This window comes from Heterodontus francisci, unplaced genomic scaffold (genome assembly GCF_036365525.1).
Source record: "Heterodontus francisci isolate sHetFra1 unplaced genomic scaffold, sHetFra1.hap1 HAP1_SCAFFOLD_158, whole genome shotgun sequence".
NCBI classification, from domain to species: domain Eukaryota; kingdom Metazoa; phylum Chordata; class Chondrichthyes; order Heterodontiformes; family Heterodontidae; genus Heterodontus; species Heterodontus francisci.
The window spans coordinates 1,518,569-1,542,856 of record NW_027140332.1 but is presented as its reverse complement, the minus strand read 5'-3'; positions in this window follow the sequence as shown (position 1 = coordinate 1,542,856).

Below are 24,288 nucleotides of genomic sequence, written 5' to 3'. Positions count from 1 at the left end.
TCCCCGGTGTATTAGTGATGACATCTAATTTAACAATTAACTGGAATATTATCACCTGTGTATTAGTGATGACATCTAATTGAACAATTAACTGGAATATTATCACCTGTGTATTAGTGATGATATCTAATTTAACAATTAACTGGAATATTATCCCCTGTGGATGTGTGATGACATCTAATTTAAGAAATAACTGGAATATTATCCCCTGTGTGTTCGTGATGACATCAAAATTAAGAATTAACTGGAATATTATCACCTGTGTATTAGTGATGACATCAAATTTAACAATTAACTGGAATATTATCATCTGTGCATTCGTGATGACATCTAATTTAACAATTAACTGGAATATTATCCCCTGTGTATTAGTGATGACATCTAGTTTAACAATTAACTGGAATATTATAACCTGTGTATTAGTGATGACATCTAATTTAACAATTAACACGAATATTATCACCTGTGTATTAGTGATAACATCTAATTTAACAATTAACTGGAATATTATCACCTGTGTATGAGTGATGACATCTAATTTAACAATTAACTGGAATATTATCACCTGTGTATTAGTGATGACATCTAATTCAATTAACTGGAATATTATCCCCTGTGTATTAGTGATGATATCTAATTTAACAATTAACTGGAATATTATCACCTGTGTATTAGTGATGATATCTAACTTAACAATTAACTGGAATATTATCACCTGTGTATTAGTGATGACATCTAATTTAACAATTAACTGGAATATTATCACCTGTGTATTAGTGATGATATCTAATTTAACAATTAACTGGAATATTATCACCTGTGTATTAGTGATGACATCTAATTTAATAATTAACTGGAATATTATCACCTGTGTATTAGTGATGATATCTAATTTAACAATTAACTGGAATATTATCACCTGTTTATTATTGATGACATCTAATTTAACAATTAACTGGAATATTATCACCTGTGTATTAGTGATGATATCTAATTTAACAATTAACTGGAATATTATCACCTGTGTATTAGTGATGATATCTAATTGAACAATTAACTGGAATATTATCACCTGTGTGTTAGTGATGATATCTAATTTAACAATTAACTGGAATATTATCACCTGTGTATTAGTGATGACATCTAATTTAACAATTAACTGGAATATTATCAGCTGTGCATTAGTGATGACATCTAATTTAACAATTAACTGGAATATTATCACCTGTGTATTAGTGATGACATTTAATTTAACAATTAACTGGAATATTATCACCTGTGTATTAGTGATGGCATCTAATTTAACAATTAACTGGAATATTATCACCTGTGCATTAGTGATGACATCTAATTTAACGATTAACTGGAATATTATCCCCTGTGTATTAGTGATGACATCTAATTTAACAATTAACTGGAATATTATCCCCTGTGTATTAGTGATGACATCTAATTTAAGAAATAACTGGAATATTATCACCTGTGTATTAGTGATGACATCTAATTTAACAATTAACTGGAATATTATCCCCTGTGTATTAGTGATGACATCTAATTTAAGAAATAACTGGAATATTATCACCTGTGTATTAGTGATGACATCTAATTTAACAATTAACTGGAATATTATCCCCTGTGTATTAGTGATGACATCTAATTTAAGAAATAACTGGAATATTATCACCTGTGTATTAGTGATGACATCTAATTTAACAATTAACTGGAATATTATCACCTGTGCATTAGTGATGACATCTAATTTAACAATTAACTGGAATATTATCCCCGGTGTATTAGTGATGACATCTAATTTAACAATTAACTGGAATATTATCACCTGTGTATTAGTGATGACATCTAATTTAACAATTAACTGGAATATTATCACCTGTGTATTAGTGATGATATCTAATTTAACAATTAACTGGAATATTATCCCCTGTGGATGTGTGATGACATCTAATTTAAGAAATAACTGGAATATTATCCCCTGTGTGTTCGTGATGACATCAAAATTAAGAATTAACTGGAATATTATCACCTGTGTATTAGTGATGACATCAAATTTAACAATTAACTGGAATATTATCACCTGTGCATTCGTGATGACATCTAATTTAACAATTAACTGGAATATTATCCTCTGTGTATTAGTGATGACATCTAGTTTAACAATTAACTGGAATATTATAACCTGTGTATTAGTGATGACATCTAATTTAACAATTAACACGAATATTATCACCTGTGTATTAGTGATAACATCTAATTTAACAATTAACTGGAATATTATCACCTGTGTATTAGTGATGACATCTAATTTAACAATTAACTGGAATATTATCACCTGTGTATGAGTGATGACATCTAATTTAACAATTAAATGGAATATTATCACCTGTGTATTAGTGATGACATCTAATTCAATTAACTGGAATATTATCCCCTGTGTATTAGTGATGATATCTAATTTAACAATTAACTGGAATATTATCACCTGTGTATTAGTGATGATATCTAATTTAACAATTAACTGGAATATTATCACCTGTGTATTAGTGATGACATCTAATTTAACAATTAACTGTTATAGTATCACCTGTGTATTAGTGATGATATCTAATTTAACAATTAACTGGAATATTATCACCTGTGTATTAGTGATGACATCTAATTTAATAATTAACTGGAATATTATCACCTGTGTATTAGTGATGATATCTAATTTAACAATTAACTGGAATATTATCACCTGTTTATTATTGATGACATCAAATTTAACAATTAACTGGAATATTATCACCTGTGTATTAGTGATGATATCTAATTTAACAATTAACTGGAATATTATCACCTGTGTATTAGTGATGATATCTAATTGAACAATTAACTGGAATATTATCACCTGTGTGTTAGTGATGATATCTAATTTAACAATTAACTGGAATATTATCACCTGTGTATTAGTGATGACATCTAATTTAACAATTAACTGGAATATTATCACCTGTGCATTAGTGATGACATCTAATTTAACAATTAACTGGAATATTATCACCTGTGTATTAGTGACGACATCTAATTTAATAATTAACTGGAATATTATCACCTGTGTATTGGTGATGATATCTAATTTAACAATTAACTGGAATATTATCACCTGTGTATTAGTGATGATATCTAATTTAACAATTAACTGGAATATTATCACCTGTTTATTATTGATGACATCTAATTAAACAATTAACTGGAATATTATCACCTGTGTATTAGTGATGACATTTAATTTAACAATTAACTGGAATATTATCACCTGTGTATTAGTGATGATATCTAATTTAACAATTAACTGGAATATTATCACCTGTGCATTAGTGATGACATCTAATTTAACAATTAACTGGAATATTATCACCTGTGTATTAGTGATGGCATCTAATTTAACAATTAACTGGAATATTATCACCTGTACATTAGTGATGACATCTAATTTAACGATTAACTGGAATATTATCCCCTGTGTATTAGTGATGACATCTAATTTAACAATTAACTGGAATATTACCCCCTGTGTATTAGTGATGACATCTAATTTAACAATTAACTGGAATATTATCCCCTGTGTATTAGTGATGACATCAAAATTAACAATTAACTGGAATATTATCACCTGTGTATTAGTGATGACATCTAATTTAACAATTAACTGGAATATTATCACCTGTGTATTAGTGATGACATTTAATTTGACAATTAACTGGAATATTATCACCTGTGTATTAGTGATGACATTTAATTTAACAATTAACTGGAATATTATCACCTGTGTATTAGTGATGGCATCTAATTTAACAATTAACTGGAATATTATCACCTGTGCATTAGTGATGACATCTAATTTAACAATTAACTGGAATATTATCCCCGGTGTATTAGTGATGACATCTAATTTAACAATTAACTGGAATATTATCACCTGTGTATTAGTGATGACATCTAATTTAACAATTAACTGGAATATTATCACCTGTGTATTAGTGATGATATCTAATTTAACAATTAACTGGAATATTATCCCCTGTGGATGTGTGATGACATCTAATTTAAGAAATAACTGGAATATTATCCCCTGTGTGTTCGTGATGACATCAAAATTAAGAATTAACTGGAATATTATCACCTGTGTATTAGTGATGACATCAAATTTAACAATTAACTGGAATATTATCACCTGTGCATTCGTGATGACATCTAATTTAACAATTAACTGGAATATTATCCCCTGTGTATTAGTGATGACATCTAGTTTAACAATTAACTGGAATATTATAACCTGTGTATTAGTGATGACATCTAATTTAACAATTAACACGAATATTATCACCTGTGTATTAGTGATAACATCTAATTTAACAATTAACTGGAATATTATCACCTGTGTATGAGTGATGACATCTAATTTAACAATTAACTGGAATATTATCACCTGTGTATTCGTGATGACATCTAATTCAATTAACTGGAATATTATCCCCTGTGTATTAGTGATGATATCTAATTTAACAATTAACTGGAATATTATCACCTGTGTATTAGTGATGATATCTAATTTAACAATTAACTGGAATATAATCACCTGTGTATTAGTGATGATATCTAACTTAACAATTAACTGGAATAGTATCACCTGTGTATTAGTGATGACATCTAATTTAACAATTAACTGGAATATTATCACCTGTGTATTAGTGATGATATCTAATTTAACAATTAACTGGAATATTATCACCTGTGTATTAGTGATGACATCTAATTTAATAATTAACTGGAATATTATCACCTGTGTATTAGTGATGATATCTAATTTAACAATTAACTGGAATATTATCACCTGTGTATTAGTGATGATATCTAATTTAACAATTAACTGGAATATTATCACCTGTGTATTAGTGATGATATCTAATTGAACAATTAACTGGAATATTATCACCTGTGTGTTAGTGATGATATCTAATTTAACAATTAACTGGAATATTATCACCTGTGTATTAGTGATGACATCTAATTTAACAATTAACTGGAATATTATCAGCTGTGCATTAGTGATGACATCTAATTTAACAATTAACTGGAATATTATCACCTGTGTATTAGTGATGACATCTAATTTAACAATTAACTGGAATATTATCACCTGTGTATTAGTGATGACATCTAATTCAATTAACTGGAATATTATCCCCTGTGTATTAGTGATGATATCTAATTTAACAATTAACTGGAATATTATCCCCTGTGGATGTGTGATGACATCTAATTTAAGAAATAACTGGAATATTATCCCCTGTGTGTTCGTGATGACATCAAAATTAAGAATTAACTGGAATATTATCACCTGTGTATTAGTGATGACATCAAATTTAACAATTAACTGGAATATTATCACCTGTGCATTCGTGATGACATCTAATTTAACAATTAACTGGAATATTATCCCCTGTGTATTAGTGATGACATCTAGTTTAACAATTAACTGGAATATTATAACCTGTGTATTAGTGATGACATCTAATTTAACAATTAACACGAATATTATCACCTGTGTATTAGTGATAACATCTAATTTAACAATTAACTGGAATATTATCACCTGTGTATGAGTGATGACATCTAATTTAACAATTAACTGGAATATTATCACCTGTGTATTCGTGATGACATCTAATTCAATTAACTGGAATATTATCCCCTGTGTATTAGTGATGATATCTAATTTAACAATTAACTGGAATATTATCACCTGTGTATTAGTGATGATATCTAATTTAACAATTAACTGGAATATAATCACCTGTGTATTAGTGATGATATCTAACTTAACAATTAACTGGAATAGTATCACCTGTGTATTAGTGATGACATCTAATTTAACAATTAACTGGAATATTATCACCTGTGTATTAGTGATGATATCTAATTTAACAATTAACTGGAATATTATCACCTGTGTATTAGTGATGACATCTAATTTAATAATTAACTGGAATATTATCACCTGTGTATTAGTGATGATATCTAATTTAACAATTAACTGGAATATTATCACCTGTGTATTAGTGATGATATCTAATTTAACAATTAACTGGAATATTATCACCTGTGTATTAGTGATGATATCTAATTGAACAATTAACTGGAATATTATCACCTGTGTGTTAGTGATGATATCTAATTTAACAATTAACTGGAATATTATCACCTGTGTATTAGTGATGACATCTAATTTAACAATTAACTGGAATATTATCAGCTGTGCATTAGTGATGACATCTAATTTAACAATTAACTGGAATATTATCACCTGTGTATTAGTGATGACATCTAATTTAACAATTAACTGGAATATTATCACCTGTGTATTAGTGATGACATCTAATTCAATTAACTGGAATATTATCCCCTGTGTATTAGTGATGATATCTAATTTAACAATTAACTGGAATATTATCACCTGTGTATTAGTGATGATATCTAACTTAACAATTAACTGGAATATTATCACCTGTGTATTAGTGATGACATCTAATTTAACAATTAACTGGAATATTATCACCTGTGTATTAGTGATGATATCTAATTTAACAATTAACTGGAATATTATCACCTGTGTATTAGTGATGACATCTAATTTAATAATTAACTGGAATATTATCACCTGTGTATTAGTGATGATATCTAATTTAACAATTAACTGGAATATTATCACCTGTTTATTATTGATGACATCTAATTTAACAATTAACTGGAATATTATCACCTGTGTATTAGTGATGATATCTAATTTAACAATTAACTGGAATATTATCACCTGTGTATTAGTGATGATATCTAATTGAACAATTAACTGGAATATTATCACCTGTGTGTTAGTGATGATATCTAATTTAACAATTAACTGGAATATTATCACCTGTGTATTAGTGATGACATCTAATTTAACAATTAACTGGAATATTATCAGCTGTGCATTAGTGATGACATCTAATTTAACAATTAACTGGAATATTATCACCTGTGTATTAGTGATGACATTTAATTTAACAATTAACTGGAATATTATCACCTGTGTATTAGTGATGGCATCTAATTTAACAATTAACTGGAATATTATCACCTGTGCATTAGTGATGACATCTAATTTAACGATTAACTGGAATATTATCCCCTGTGTATTAGTGATGACATCTAATTTAACAATTAACTGGAATATTATCCCCTGTGTATTAGTGATGACATCTAATTTAAGAAATAACTGGAATATTATCACCTGTGTATTAGTGATGACATCTAATTTAACAATTAACTGGAATATTATCCCCTGTGTATTAGTGATGACATCTAATTTAAGAAATAACTGGAATATTATCACCTGTGTATTAGTGATGACATCTAATTTAACAATTAACTGGAATATTATCACCTGTGCATTAGTGATGACATCTAATTTAACAATTAACTGGAATATTATCCCCGGTGTATTAGTGATGACATCTAATTTAACAATTAACTGGAATATTATCACCTGTGTATTAGTGATGACATCTAATTTAACAATTAACTGGAATATTATCCCCTGTGGATGTGTGATGACATCTAATTTAAGAAATAACTGGAATATTATCCCCTGTGTGTTCGTGATGACATCAAAATTAAGAATTAACTGGAATATTATCACCTGTGTATTAGTGATGACATCAAATTTAACAATTAACTGGAATATTATCACCTGTGCATTCGTGATGACATCTAATTTAACAATTAACTGGAATATTATCCTCTGTGTATTAGTGATGACATCTAGTTTAACAATTAACTGGAATATTATAACCTGTGTATTAGTGATGACATCTAATTTAACAATTAACACGAATATTATCACCTGTGTATTAGTGATAACATCTAATTTAACAATTAACTGGAATATTATCACCTGTGTATTAGTGATGACATCTAATTTAACAATTAACTGGAATATTATCACCTGTGTATGAGTGATGACATCTAATTTAACAATTAAATGGAATATTATCACCTGTGTATTAGTGATGACATCTAATTCAATTAACTGGAATATTATCCCCTGTGTATTAGTGATGATATCTAATTTAACAATTAACTGGAATATTATCACCTGTGTATTAGTGATGATATCTAATTTAACAATTAACTGGAATATTATCACCTGTGTATTAGTGATGACATCTAATTTAACAATTAACTGTTATAGTATCACCTGTGTATTAGTGATGATATCTAATTTAACAATTAACTGGAATATTATCACCTGTGTATTAGTGATGACATCTAATTTAATAATTAACTGGAATATTATCACCTGTGTATTAGTGATGATATCTAATTTAACAATTAACTGGAATATTATCACCTGTTTATTATTGATGACATCAAATTTAACAATTAACTGGAATATTATCACCTGTGTATTAGTGATGATATCTAATTTAACAATTAACTGGAATATTATCACCTGTGTATTAGTGATGATATCTAATTGAACAATTAACTGGAATATTATCACCTGTGTGTTAGTGATGATATCTAATTTAACAATTAACTGGAATATTATCACCTGTGTATTAGTGATGACATCTAATTTAACAATTAACTGGAATATTATCACCTGTGCATTAGTGATGACATCTAATTTAACAATTAACTGGAATATTATCACCTGTGTATTAGTGACGACATCTAATTTAATAATTAACTGGAATATTATCACCTGTGTATTGGTGATGATATCTAATTTAACAATTAACTGGAATATTATCACCTGTGTATTAGTGATGATATCTAATTTAACAATTAACTGGAATATTATCACCTGTTTATTATTGATGACATCTAATTTAACAATTAACTGGAATATTATCACCTGTGTATTAGTGATGATATCTAATTGAACAATTAACTGGAATATTATCACCTGTGTACTAGTGATGATATCTAATTGAACAATTAACTGGAATATTATCACCTGTGTGTTAGTGATGATATCTAATTAAACAATTAACTGGAATATTATCACCTGTGTATTAGTGATGACATTTAATTTAACAATTAACTGGAATATTATCACCTGTGTATTAGTGATGATATCTAATTTAACAATTAACTGGAATATTATCACCTGTGCATTAGTGATGACATCTAATTTAACAATTAACTGGAATATTATCACCTGTGTATTAGTGATGACATTTAATTTAACAATTAACTGGAATATTATCACCTGTGTATTAGTGATGGCATCTAATTTAACAATTAACTGGAATATTATCACCTGTACATTAGTGATGACATCTAATTTAACGATTAACTGGAATATTATCCCCTGTGTATTAGTGATGACATCTAATTTAACAATTAACTGGAATATTACCCCCTGTGTATTAGTGATGACATCTAATTTAACAATTAACTGGAATATTATCCCCTGTGTATTAGTGATGACATCAAAATTAACAATTAACTGGAATATTATCACCTGTGTATTAGTGATGACATCTAATTTAACAATTAACTGGAATATTATCACCTGTGTATTAGTGATGACATTTAATTTGACAATTAACTGGAATATTATCACCTGTGTATTAGTGATGACATTTAATTTAACAATTAACTGGAATATTATCACCTGTGTATTAGTGATGGCATCTAATTTAACAATTAACAGGAATATTATCACCTGTGCATTAGTGATGACATCTAATTTAACAATTAACTGGAATATTATCCCCGGTGTATTAGTGATGACATCTAATTTAACAATTAACTGGAATATTATCACCTGTGTATTAGTGATGACATCTAATTTAACAATTAACTGGAATATTATCACCTGTGTATTAGTGATGATATCTAATTTAACAATTAACTGGAATATTATCCCCTGTGGATGTGTGATGACATCTAATTTAAGAAATAACTGGAATATTATCCCCTGTGTGTTCGTGATGACATCAAAATTAAGAATTAACTGGAATATTATCACCTGTGTATTAGTGATGACATCAAATTTAACAATTAACTGGAATATTATCACCTGTGCATTCGTGATGACATCTAATTTAACAATTAACTGGAATATTATCCCCTGTGTATTAGTGATGACATCTAGTTTAACAATTAACTGGAATATTATAACCTGTGTATTAGTGATGACATCTAATTTAACAATTAACACGAATATTATCACCTGTGTATTAGTGATAACATCTAATTTAACAATTAACTGGAATATTATCACCTGTGTATGAGTGATGACATCTAATTTAACAATTAACTGGAATATTATCACCTGTGTATTCGTGATGACATCTAATTCAATTAACTGGAATATTATCCCCTGTGTATTAGTGATGATATCTAATTTAACAATTAACTGGAATATTATCACCTGTGTATTAGTGATGATATCTAATTTAACAATTAACTGGAATATAATCACCTGTGTATTAGTGATGATATCTAACTTAACAATTAACTGGAATAGTATCACCTGTGTATTAGTGATGACATCTAATTTAACAATTAACTGGAATATTATCACCTGTGTATTAGTGATGATATCTAATTTAACAATTAACTGGAATATTATCACCTGTGTATTAGTGATGACATCTAATTTAATAATTAACTGGAATATTATCACTTGTGTATTAGTGATGATATCTAATTTAACAATTAACTGGAATATTATCACCTGTGTATTAGTGATGATATCTAATTTAACAATTAACTGGAATATTATCACCTGTGTATTAGTGATGATATCTAATTGAACAATTAACTGGAATATTATCACCTGTGTGTTAGTGATGATATCTAATTTAACAATTAACTGGAATATTATCACCTGTGTATTAGTGATGACATCTAATTTAACAATTAACTGGAATATTATCAGCTGTGCATTAGTGATGACATCTAATTTAACAATTAACTGGAATATTATCACCTGTGTATTAGTGATGACATTTAATTTAACAATTAACTGGAATATTATCACCTGTGTATTAGTGATGGCATCTAATTTAACAATTAACTGGAATATTATCACCTGTGCATTAGTGATGACATCTAATTTAACGATTAACTGGAATATTATCCCCTGTGTATTAGTGATGACATCTAATTTAACAATTAACTGGAATATTATCCCCTGTGTATTAGTGATGACATCTAATTTAAGAAATAACTGGAATATTATCACCTGTGTATTAGTGATGACATCTAATTTAACAATTAACTGGAATACTATCCCCTGTGTATTAGTGATGACATCTAATTTAAGAAATAACTGGAATATTATCACCTGTGTATTAGTGATGACATCTAATTTAACAATTAACTGGAATATTATCACCTGTGCATTAGTGATGACATCTAATTTAACAATTAACTGGAATATTATCCCCGGTGTATTAGTGATGACATCTAATTTAACAATTAACTGGAATATTATCACCTGTGTATTAGTGATGACATCTAATTTAACAATTAACTGGAATATTATCACCTGTGTATTAGTGATGATATCTAATTTAACAATTAACTGGAATATTATCCCCTGTGGATGTGTGATGACATCTAATTTAAGAAATAACTGGAATATTATCCCCTGTGTGTTCGTGATGACATCAAAATTAAGAATTAACTGGAATATTATCACCTGTGTATTAGTGATGACATCAAATTTAACAATTAACTGGAATATTATCACCTGTGCATTCGTGATGACATCTAATTTAACAATTAACACGAATATTATCACCTGTGTATTAGTGATAACATCTAACTTAACAATTAACTGGAATATTATCACCTGTGTATTAGTGATGACATCTAATTTAACAATTAACTGGAATATTATCACCTGTGTATGAGTGATGACATCTAATTTAACAATTAACTGGAATATTATCACCTGTGCATTCGTGATGACATCTAATTTAACAATTAACACGAATATTATCACCTGTGTATTAGTGATAACATCTAATTTAACAATTAACTGGAATATTATCACCTGTGTATTAGTGATGACATCTAATTTAACAATTAACTGGAATATTATCACCTGTGTATGAGTGATGACATCTAATTTAACAATTAACTGGAATATTATCACCTGTGTATTAGTGATGACATCTAATTCAATTAACTGGAATATTATCCCCTGTGTATTAGTGATGATATCTAATTTAACAATTAACTGGAATATTATCACCTGTGTATTAGTGATGATATCTAATTTAACAATTAACTGGAATATTATCACCTGTGTATTAGTGATGACATCTAATTTAACAATTAACTGGAATATTATCACCTGTGTATTAGTGATGACATCTAATTTAACAATTAACTGGAATATTATCACCTGTGTATTAGTGATGATATCTAATTTAACAATTAACTGGAATATTATCACCTGTGTATTAGTGATGACATCTAATTTAATAATTAACTGGAATATTATCACCTGTGTATTAGTGATGATATCTAATTTAACAATTAACTGGAATATTATCACCTGTGTATTAGTGATGATATCTAATTTAACAATTAACTGGAATATTATCACCTGTTTATTATTGATGACATCTAATTTAACAATTAACTGGAATATTATCACCTGTGTATTAGTGATGATATCTAATTTAACAATTAACTGGAATATTATCACCTGTGTATTAGTGATGATATCTAATTGAACAATTAACTGGAATATTATCACCTGTGTGTTAGTGATGATATCTAATTTAACAATTAACTGGAATATTATCACCTGTGTATTAGTGATGACATCTAATTTAACAATTAACTGGAATATTATCACCTGTGCATTAGTGATGACATCTAATTTAACAATTAACTGGAATATTATCACCTGTGTATTAGTGATGACATCTAATTTAATAATTAACTGGAATATTATCACCTGTGTATTAGTGATGATATCTAATTTAACAATTCACTGGAATATTATCACCTGTGCATTAGTGATGATATCTAATTTAACAATTAACTGGAATATTATCACCTGTTTATTATTGATGACATCTAATTTAACAATTAACTGGAATATTATCACCTGTGTATTAGTGATGATATCTAATTGAACAATTAACTGGAATATTATCACCTGTGTATTAGTGATGATATCTAATTGAACAATTAACTGGAATATTATCACCTGGTGTTAGTGATGATATCTAATTTAACAATTAACTGGAATATTATCACCTGTGTATTAGTGATGACATCTAATTTAACAATTAACTGGAATATTATCACCTGTGCATTAGTGATGACATCTAATTTAACAATTAACTGGAATATTATCACCTGTGTTAGTGATGACATTTAATTTAACAATTAACTGGAATATTATCACCTGTGTATTAGTGATGGCATCTAATTTAACAATTAACTGGAATATTATCACCTGTGCATTAGTGATGACATCTAATTTAACGATTAACTGGAATATTATCCCCTGTGTATTAGTGATGACATCTAATTTAAGAAATAACTGGAATATTATCAGCTGTGTATTAGTGATGACATCTAATTTAACAATTAACTGGAATATTATCACCTGTGCATTAGTGATGACATCTAATTTAACAATTAACAGGAATATTACCCCCTGTGTATTAGTGATGACATCTAATTTAAGAATTAACTGGAATATTATCCCCTGTGTATTAGTGATGACATCAAAATTAACAATTAACTGGAATATTATCACCTGTGTATTAGTGATGACATCTAATTTAACAATTAACTGGAATATTATCACCTGTGTATTAGTGATGAAATCTAATTTAACTATTAACTGGAATATTATCCCCTGTGGATGTGTGATGACATCTAATTTAAGAAATAACTGGAATATTATCCACTGTGTGTTCGTGATGACATCAAAATTAAGAATTAACTGGAATATGATCACCTGTGTATTAGTGATGACATCAAATTTAACAATTAACTGGAATATTATCACCTGTGCATTCGTGATGATATCTAATTTAACAATTAACTGGAATATTATCACCTGTGTATTAGTGATGACATCTAGTTTAACAATTAACTGGAATATTATAACCTGTGTATTAGTGATGACATCTAATTTAACAATTAACACGAATATTATCACCTGTGTATTAGTGATGACATCTAATTCAATTAACTGGAATATCATCCCCTGTGTATTAGTGATGACATCTAATTTAACAATTAACTGGAATATTATCACCTGTGTATTAGTGATGATATCTAATTTAACAATTAACTGGAATATTATCACCTGTGTATTAGTGATGATATCTAACTTAACAATTAACTGGAATATTATCACCTGTGTATTAGTGATGATATCTAATTTAACAATTAACTGGAATATTATCACCTGTGTATTAGTGATGACATCTAATTTAACAATTAACTGGAATATTGTCACCTGTTTATTAGTGATGACATCTAATTTAACAATTAACTGGAATATTATCACCTGTGTATTAGTGATTACATCTCATTCAATTAACTGGAATATCATCCCCTGTGTATTAGTGATGACATCTAATTTAACAATTAACTGGAATATTATCACCTGTGTATTAGTGATGATATCTAATTTAACAATTAACTGGAATATTATCACCTGTGTATTAGTGATGATATCTAACTTAACAATTAACTGGAATATTATCACCTGTGTATGAGTGATGACATCTAATTTAACAATTAACTGGAATATTATCACCTGTGCATTAGTGATGATATCTAATTTAACAATTAACTGGAATATTATCACCTGTGTATTAGTGATGACATCTAATTTAATAATTAACTGGAATATTATCACCTGTGTATTAGTGATGATATCTAATTTAACAATTAACTATAATATTATCACCTGTGTATTAGTGATGATATCTAATTGAACAATTAACTGGACTATTATCGCCTGTGTATTAGTGATGATATCTAATTTAACAATTAACTGGAATATTATCACCTGTGTATTAGTGATGACATCTAATTTAAGAAATAACTGGAATATTATCCCCTGTGTATTAGTGATGACATCTAATTTAACAATTAACTGTAATATTATCCCCTGTGTATTAGTGATGACATCAAAATTAACAATTAACTGGAATATTATCACCTGTGTATTAGTGATGACATCTAATTTAACAATTAACTGGAATATTATCACCTGTGTATTAGTGATGATATCTAATTTAACAATTAACTGGAATATTATCCCCTGTGGATGTGTGATGACATCTAATTTAAGAAATAGCTGGAATATTATCCCCTGAGTGTTCGTGATGACATCAAAATTAAGAATTAACTGGAATATTATCACCTGTGTATTAGTGATGACATCAAATTTAACAATTAACTGGAATATTATCACCTGTGCATTCGTGATGACATCTAATTTAACAATTAACTGGAATATTATGCCCTGTGTATTAGTGATGACATCTAGTTTAACAATTAACTGGAATATTATAACCTGTGTATTAGTGATGACATTTAATTTAACAATTAACACGAATATTATCACCTGTGTATTAGTGATAACATCTAATTTAACAATTAACTGGAATATTATCACCTGTGTATTAGTGATGACATCTAATTTAACAGTTAACTGGAATATTATCACCTGTGTATGAGTGATGACATCTAATTTAACAATTAACTGGAATATTATCCACTGTGTATTAGTGATGATATCTAATTTAACAAGTAACTGGAATATTATCACCTGTGTATTAGTGATGATATCTAATTTAACAATTAACTGGAATATAATCACCTGTGTATTAGTGATGATATCTAACTTAACAATTAACTGGAATATTATCACCTGTGTATTAGTGATGACATCTAATTTAACAATTAACTGGAATATTATCGCCTGTGTATTAGTGATGATATCTAATTTAACAATTAACTGGAATATTATCACCTGTGTATTAGTGATGACATCTAATTTAATAATTAACTGGAATATTATCACCTGTGTATTAGTGATAATATCTAATTTAACAATTAACTGGAATATTATCACCTGTGTATTAGTGATGATATCTAATTTAACAATTAACTGGAATATTATCACCTGTTTATTATTGATGACATCTAATTTAACAATTAACTGGAATATTATCACCTGTGTATTCGTGATGATATCTAATTTAACAATTAACTGGAACATTATCACCTGCATAAACCCTGTCACCAGGTTTCATGGAGGCACCCAAGATCACGTCGTTGGCACCAGCTAGACCTCATTGTCACAAGGCGAGCCGCCTTAAACAGTGTTCAAATCACACGCAGCTTCCACAGTGTGGACTGCGACACCGACCACTCCCTGGTGTGCAGCAAGGTTAGACTCAGACCAAAGAAGTTGCATCATTCCAAGCAGAAGGGCCACCCGCGCATCAACACGAGCAGAATTTCTCACCCACAGCTGTTACAAAAATTTCTAAATTCACTTGTAACAGCCCTTCAAAACACTCCCACAGGGGATGCTGAGACCAAGTGGGCCCACATCAGAGACGCCATCTATGAGTCAGCTTTGACCACCTACGGCAAAAGTGCGAAGAGAAATGCAGACTGGTTTCAATCTCATAATGAAGAGCTGGAACCTGTCATAGCCGCTAACCGCATTGCACTTTTGAACTACAAGAAAGCCCCCAGCGATTTAACATCCGCAGCACTTAATGCAGCCAGAAGTACTGCACAAAGAACAGCTAGGCGTTGCGCAAACGACTACTGGCAACACCTATGCAGTCATATTCAGCTGGCCTCAGACACCGGAAACATCAGAGGAATGTATGATGGCATGAAGAGAGCTCTTGGGCCAACCATCAAGAAGATCACCCCCCTCAAATCTAAATCGGGGGACATAATCACTGACCAACGCAAACAGATGGACCGCTGGGTTGAGCACTACCTAGAACTGTACTCCAGGGAGAATGCTGTCACTGAGATTGCCCTCAATGCAGCCCAGCCTCTACCAGTCATGGATGAGCTGGACATACAGCCAACCAAATCGGAACTCAGTGATGCCATTGATTCCCTAGCCAGCGGAAAAGCCCCTGGGAAGGACAGCATTACCCCTGAAATAATCAAGAGTGCCAAGCCTGCTATACTCTCAGCACTACATGAACTGCTATGCCTGTGCTGGGACGAGGGAGCAGTACCCCAGGACATGCGCGATGCCAACATCATCACCCTCTATAAAAACAAAGGTGACCGCGGTGACTGCAACAACTACCGTGGAATCTCCCTGCTCAGCATAGTGGGGAAAGTCTTTGCTCGAGTCGCTCTGAACAGGCTCCAGAAGCTGGCCGAGCGCGTCTACCCTGAGGCACAGTGTGGCTTTCGTGCAGAGAGATCGACTATTGACATGCTGTTCTCCCTTCGTCAGATACAGGAGAAATGCCGTGAAAAACAGATGCCCCTCTACATTGCTTTCATTGATCTCACCAAAGCCTTTGACCTCGTCAGCAGACGTGGTCTCTTCAGACTACTAGAAAAGATCGGATGTCCACCAAAGCTACTAAGTATCATCACCTCATTCCATGACAATATGAAAGGCACAATTCAACATGGTGGCTCCTCATCAGAGCCCTTTCCTATCCTGAGTGGTGTGAAACAGGGCTGTGTTCTCGCACCCACACTTTTTGGGATTTTCTTCTCCCTGCTGCTTTCACATGCGTTCAAATCCTCTGAAGAAGGAATTTTCCTCCACACAAGATCAGGGGGCAGGTTGTTCAACCTTGCCCGTCTAAGAGCGAAGTCCAAAGTACGGAAAGTCCTCATCAGAGAACTCCTCTTTGCTGACGATGCTGCTTTAACATCTCACACTGAAGAATGCCTGCAGAGTCTCATCGACAGGTTTGCGTCTGCCTGCAATGAATTTGGCCTAACCATCAGCCTCAAGAAAACGAACATCATGGGGCAGGATGTCAGAAATGCTCCATCCATCAATATTGGCGACCACGCTCTGGAAGTGGTTCAAGAGTTCACCTACCTAGGCTCAACTATCACCAGTAACCTGTCTCTAGATGCAGAAATCAACAAGCGCATGGGTAAGGCTTCCACTGCTATGTCCAGACTGGCCAAGAGAGTGTGGGAAAATGGCGCACTGACACGGAACACAAAAGTCCGAGTGTATCAGGCCTGTGTCCTCAGTACCTTGCTCTACGGCAGCGAGGCCTGGACAACGTATGCCAGCCAAGAGCGACGTCTCAATTCATTCCATCTTTGCTGCCTTCGGAGAATACTTGGCATCAGGTGGCAGGACTATATCTCCAACACAGAAGTCCTTGAAGCGGCCAACACACCCAGCTTATACACACTACTGAGTCAGCGGCGCTTGAGATGGCTTGGCCATGTGAGCCGCATGGAAGATGGCAGGATCCCCAAAGACACATTGTACAGCGAGCTCGCCACTGGTATCAGACCCACCGGCCGTCCATGTCTCCGTTATAAAGACGTCTGCAAACGCGACATGAAATCGTGTGACATTGATCACAAGTCGTGGGAGTCAGTTGCCAGCATTCGCCAGAGCTGGCGGGCAGCCATAAAGACAGGGCTAAATTGTGGTGAGTCGAAGAGACTTAGTAGTTGGCAGGAAAAAAGACAGAGGCGCAAGGGGAGAGCCAACTGTGCAACAGCCCCAACAAACAAATTTCTCTGCAGCACCTGTGGAAGAGCCTGTCACTCCAGAATTGGCATTTATAGCCACTCCAGGCGCTGCTTCACAAACCACTGACCACCTCCAGGCGCGTATCCATTGTCTCTCGAGATAAGGAGGCCCAAAAGAAAAGATTAGTGATGACATCTAATTTAACAATTAACTGGAATATTATCACCTGTGTATTAGTGATAACATCTAATTGAACAATTAACTGGAATATTATCACCTGTGTATTAGTGATGACATCTAATTGAACAATTAACTGGAATATTATCACCTGTGTATTAGTGATGATATCTAATTGAACAATTAACTGGAATATTATCACCTGTGTATTAGTGATGATATCTAATTTAACAATTAACTGGAATATTATCACCTGTGTATTAGTGATGATATCTAATTTAACAATTAACTGGAATATTATCACCTGTGTATTAGTGATGACATCTAATTTAACAATTAACTGGAATATTGTCACCTGTGCATCAGTGATGACATCTAATTTAACAATTAACTGGAATATTAACAACTGTGTATTAGTGATGACATTTAATTTAACAATTAACTGGAATATTATCACCTGTGTATTAGTGATGGCATCTAATTTAACAATTAACTGGAATATTATCACCTGTGCATTAGTGATGACATCTAATTTAACGATTAACTGGAATATTAGCCCCTGTGTATTAGTGATGACATCTAAATTAACAATTAACTGGAATATTATCCCCGGTGTATTAGTGATGACATCTAATTTAAGAAATAACTGGAATATTATCCCCTGTGTATTAGTGATGACATCTAATTTAACAATTAACTGGAATATTATCCCCTGTGTATTAGTGATGACATCAAAATTAACAATTAACTGGAATATTATCACCTGTGTATTAGTGATGACATCTAATTTAACAATTAACTGGAATATTATCACCTGTGTATTAGTGATGATATCTAATTTAACAATTAACTGGAATATTATCCCCTGTGGATGTGTGATGACATCTAATTTAAGAAATAACTGGAATATTATCCCCTGTGTGTTCGTGATGACATCAAAATTAAGAATTAACTGGAATATTATCACCTGTGTATTAGTGATGACATCAAATTTAACAATTAACTGGAATATTATCACCTGTGCATTCGTGATGACATCTAATTTAACAATTAACTGGAATATTATCCCCTGTGTATTCGTGATGACATCAAAATTAACAATTAACTGGAATATTATCACCTGTGTATTAGTGATGACATCTAATTTAACAATTAACTGGAATATTATCACCTGTGTATTAGTGATGATATCTAATTTAACAATTAACTGGAATATTAGCCCCTGTGGATGTGTGATGACATCTAATTTAAGAAATAACTGGAATATTATCCCCTGTGTGTTCGTGATGACATCAAAATTAAGAATTAACTGGAATATTATCACCTGTGTATTAGTGATGACATCAAATTTAACAATTAACTGGAATATTATCCCCTGTGTATTAGTGATGACATCTAGTTTAACAATTAACTGGAATATTATAACCTGTGTATTCGTGATGACATCTAATTTAACAATTAACACGAATATTATCACCTCTGTATTAGTGATCACATCTAATTTAACAATTAACTGGAATATTATCACCTGTGTATGAGTGATGACATCTAATTTAACAATTAACTGGAATATTATCACCTGTGTATTAGTGATGACATCTAATTTAACAATTAAATGGAATATTATCACCTGTGTATTAGTGATGACATCTAGTTTAACAATTAACTGGAATATTATCACCTGTGTATTCGTGATGATATCTAATTTAACAATTAACTGGAATATTATCCCCTGTGTATTAGTGATGACATCTAATTTAACAATTAACTGGAATATTATCACCTGTGTATTAGTGATGATATCTAATTTAACAATTAACTGGAATATTATCAGCTGTGTATTAGTGATGATATCTAACTTAACAATTGACTGGAATATTATCACCTGTGTATTAGTGATGACATCTAATTTAACAATTAACTGGAATATTATCACCTGTGTATTAGTGATGATATCTAATTTGGCCATGTGAGCCGCATGGAAGATGGCAGGATCCCCAAAGACACATTGTACAGCGAGCTCGCCACTGGTATCAGACCCACCGGCCGTCCATGTCTCCGTTATAAAGACGTCTGCAAACGCGACATGAAATCGTGTGACATTGATCACAAGTCGTGGGAGTCAGTTGCCAGCATTCGCCAGAGCTGGCGGGCAGCCATAAAGACAGGGCTAAATTGTGGCGAGTCGAAGAGACTTAGTAGTTGGCAGGAAAAAAGACAGAGGCGCAAGGGGAGAGCCAACTGTGCAACAGCCCCAACAAACAAATTTCTCTGCAGCACCTGTGGAAGAGCCTGTCACTCCAGAATTGGCCTTTATAGCCACTCCAGGCGCTGCTTCACAAACCACTGACCACCTCCAGGCGCGTATCCATTGTCTCTCGAGATAAGGAGGCCCAAAAGATCTAATTTAACAATTAACTGGAATATTATCACCTGTGTATTAGTGATGATATCTAATTTAACAATTAACTGGAATATTATCACCTGTGTATTAGTGATGATATCTAATTTAACAATTAACTGGAATATTATCCCCTGTGTATTAGTGATGATATCTAGTTCAACAATTAACTGGAATATTATCACCTGTGTATTAGTGATGATATCTAATTTAACAATTAACTGGCATATTATCACCTGTGTATTAGTGATGATATCTAATTTAACAATTAACTGGAATATTATCACCTGTTTATTATTGATGACATCTAATTTAACAATTAACTGGAATATTATCACCTGTGTATTAGTGATGATATCTAATTTAACAATTAACTGGAATATTATCACCTGTGTATTAGTGATGATATCTAATTTAACAATTAACTGGAATATTATCACCTGTGTATTAGTGATGACACCTAATTTAACAATTAACTGGAATATTATCACCTGTGTATTAGTGATGACATCTAATTTCAGAAATAACTGGAATATTATCCCCTGTGTATTAGTGATGACATATAATTTAACAATTAACTGGAATATTATCACCTGTGTATTAGTGATGACTAACAATTTAACAATTAACTGGAATATTATCCCTGTGTATTAGTGATGACATCTAATTTAACAATTAACTGGAATATTATCACCTGTTTATTATTGATGACATCAAATTTAACAATTAACTGGAATATTATCACCTGTGTATTTGTGATGACATCTAATTTAACAATTAACTGGAATATTATCACCTGTGTATTTGTGATGACTAACAATTTAACAATTAACAGGAATATTATCCCTGTGTATTAGTGATGACATCTAATTTAACAATTAACTGGAATATTATCACCTGTGTATTAGTGATGACATCTAATTTAACAATTAACCAGAATATTATCACCTGTGTATTAGTGATGATATCTAATTTAACAATTAACTGGAATATTATCACCTGTGTATTAGTGATGATATATAATTTAACAATTAACTGGAATATTATCACCTGTGTATTAGTGATGACTAACAATTTAACAATTAACTGGAATATTATCCCTGTGTATTAGTGATGACATCTAATTTAACAATTAACTGGAATATTATCACCTGTGTATTAGTGATGATATATAATTTAACAATTAACTGGAATATTATCACCTGTGTATTAGTGATGACTAACAATTTAACAATTAACTGGAATATTATCACCTGTGTATTAGTGATGACTAACAATTTAACAATTAACTGGAATATTATCCCTGTGTATTAGTGATGACATCTAATTTAACAATTAACTGGAATATTATCCCCTGTGGATGAGTGATGACATCTAATTTAACAATTAACTGGAATATTATCACCTGTGTATTAGTGATGACATCTAATTTAACAATTAACCAGAATATTATCACCTGTGTATTAGTGATGATATCTAATTTAACAATTAACTGGAATATTATCACCTTTTTATTAGTGATGATATCTAATTTAACAATTAACTGGAATATTATACCCTGTGTATTAGTGATGACATCTAATTTAATAATTGACTGGAATATTATCCCCTGTGTATTAGTGATGACATCTAATTTAACAATTAACTGGAATATTATCCCCTGTGTATCAGTGATGACATCTAACTTAACAATTAACTGGAATATTATCACCTGTGTATTAGTGATGATATCTAATTGAACAATTAACTGGAATATTATCACCTGTGTATTAGAGATGATATCTAATTTAACAATTAACTGGAATATTATCACCTGTGTATGAGTGATGATATCTAATTTAACAATTGACTGGAATATTATCACCTGTGTATTAGTGATGACATCTAATTTAACAATTAACTGGAATATTATCACCTGTGTATTAGTGATGACATCTAATTTAACAATTAACTGTATTATTATCCCCTGTGGATGAGTGATGACATCTAATTTCAGAAATAACTGGAATATTATCCCCTGTGTATTAGTGATGACATATAATTTAACAATTAACTGGAATATTATCACCTGTGTATTAGTGATGACTAACAATTTAACAATTAACTGGAATATTATCCCTGTGTATTAGTGATGATATCTAATTTAACAATTAACTGGAATATTATCACCTGTGTATTAGTGATGACATCTAATTTAACAATTAACTGGAATATTATCACCTGTGTATTAGTGATGATATCTAATTTAACAATTAACTGGAATATTATCACCTGTGTATTAGTGATGATATCTAATTTAACAATTAACTGGAATATTATCACCTGTGTATTAGTGATGACACCTAATTTAACAATTAACTGGAATATTATCACCTGTGTATTAGTGATGACATCTAATTTCAGAAATAACTGGAATATTATCCCCTGTGTATTAGTGATGACATATAATTTAACAATTAACTGGAATATTATCACCTGTGTATTAGTGATGACTAACAATTTAACAATTAACTGGAATATTATCCCTGTGTATTAGTGATGACATCTAATTTAACAATTAACTGGAATATTATCACCTGTTTATTATTGATGACATCAAATTTAACAATTAACTGGAATATTATCACCTGTGTATTTGTGATGACATCTAATTTAACAATTAACTGGAATATTATCACCTGTGTATTTGTGATGACTAACAATTTAACAATTAACAGGAATATTATCCCTGTGTATTAGTGATGACATCTAATTTAACAATTAACTGGAATATTTTCCCCTCTGGATGAGTGATGACATCTAATTTAACAATTAACTGGAATATTATCACCTGTGTATTAGTGATGACATCTAATTTAACAATTAACCAGAATATTATCACCTGTGTATTAGTGATGATATCTAATTTAACAATTAACTGGAATATTATCACCTG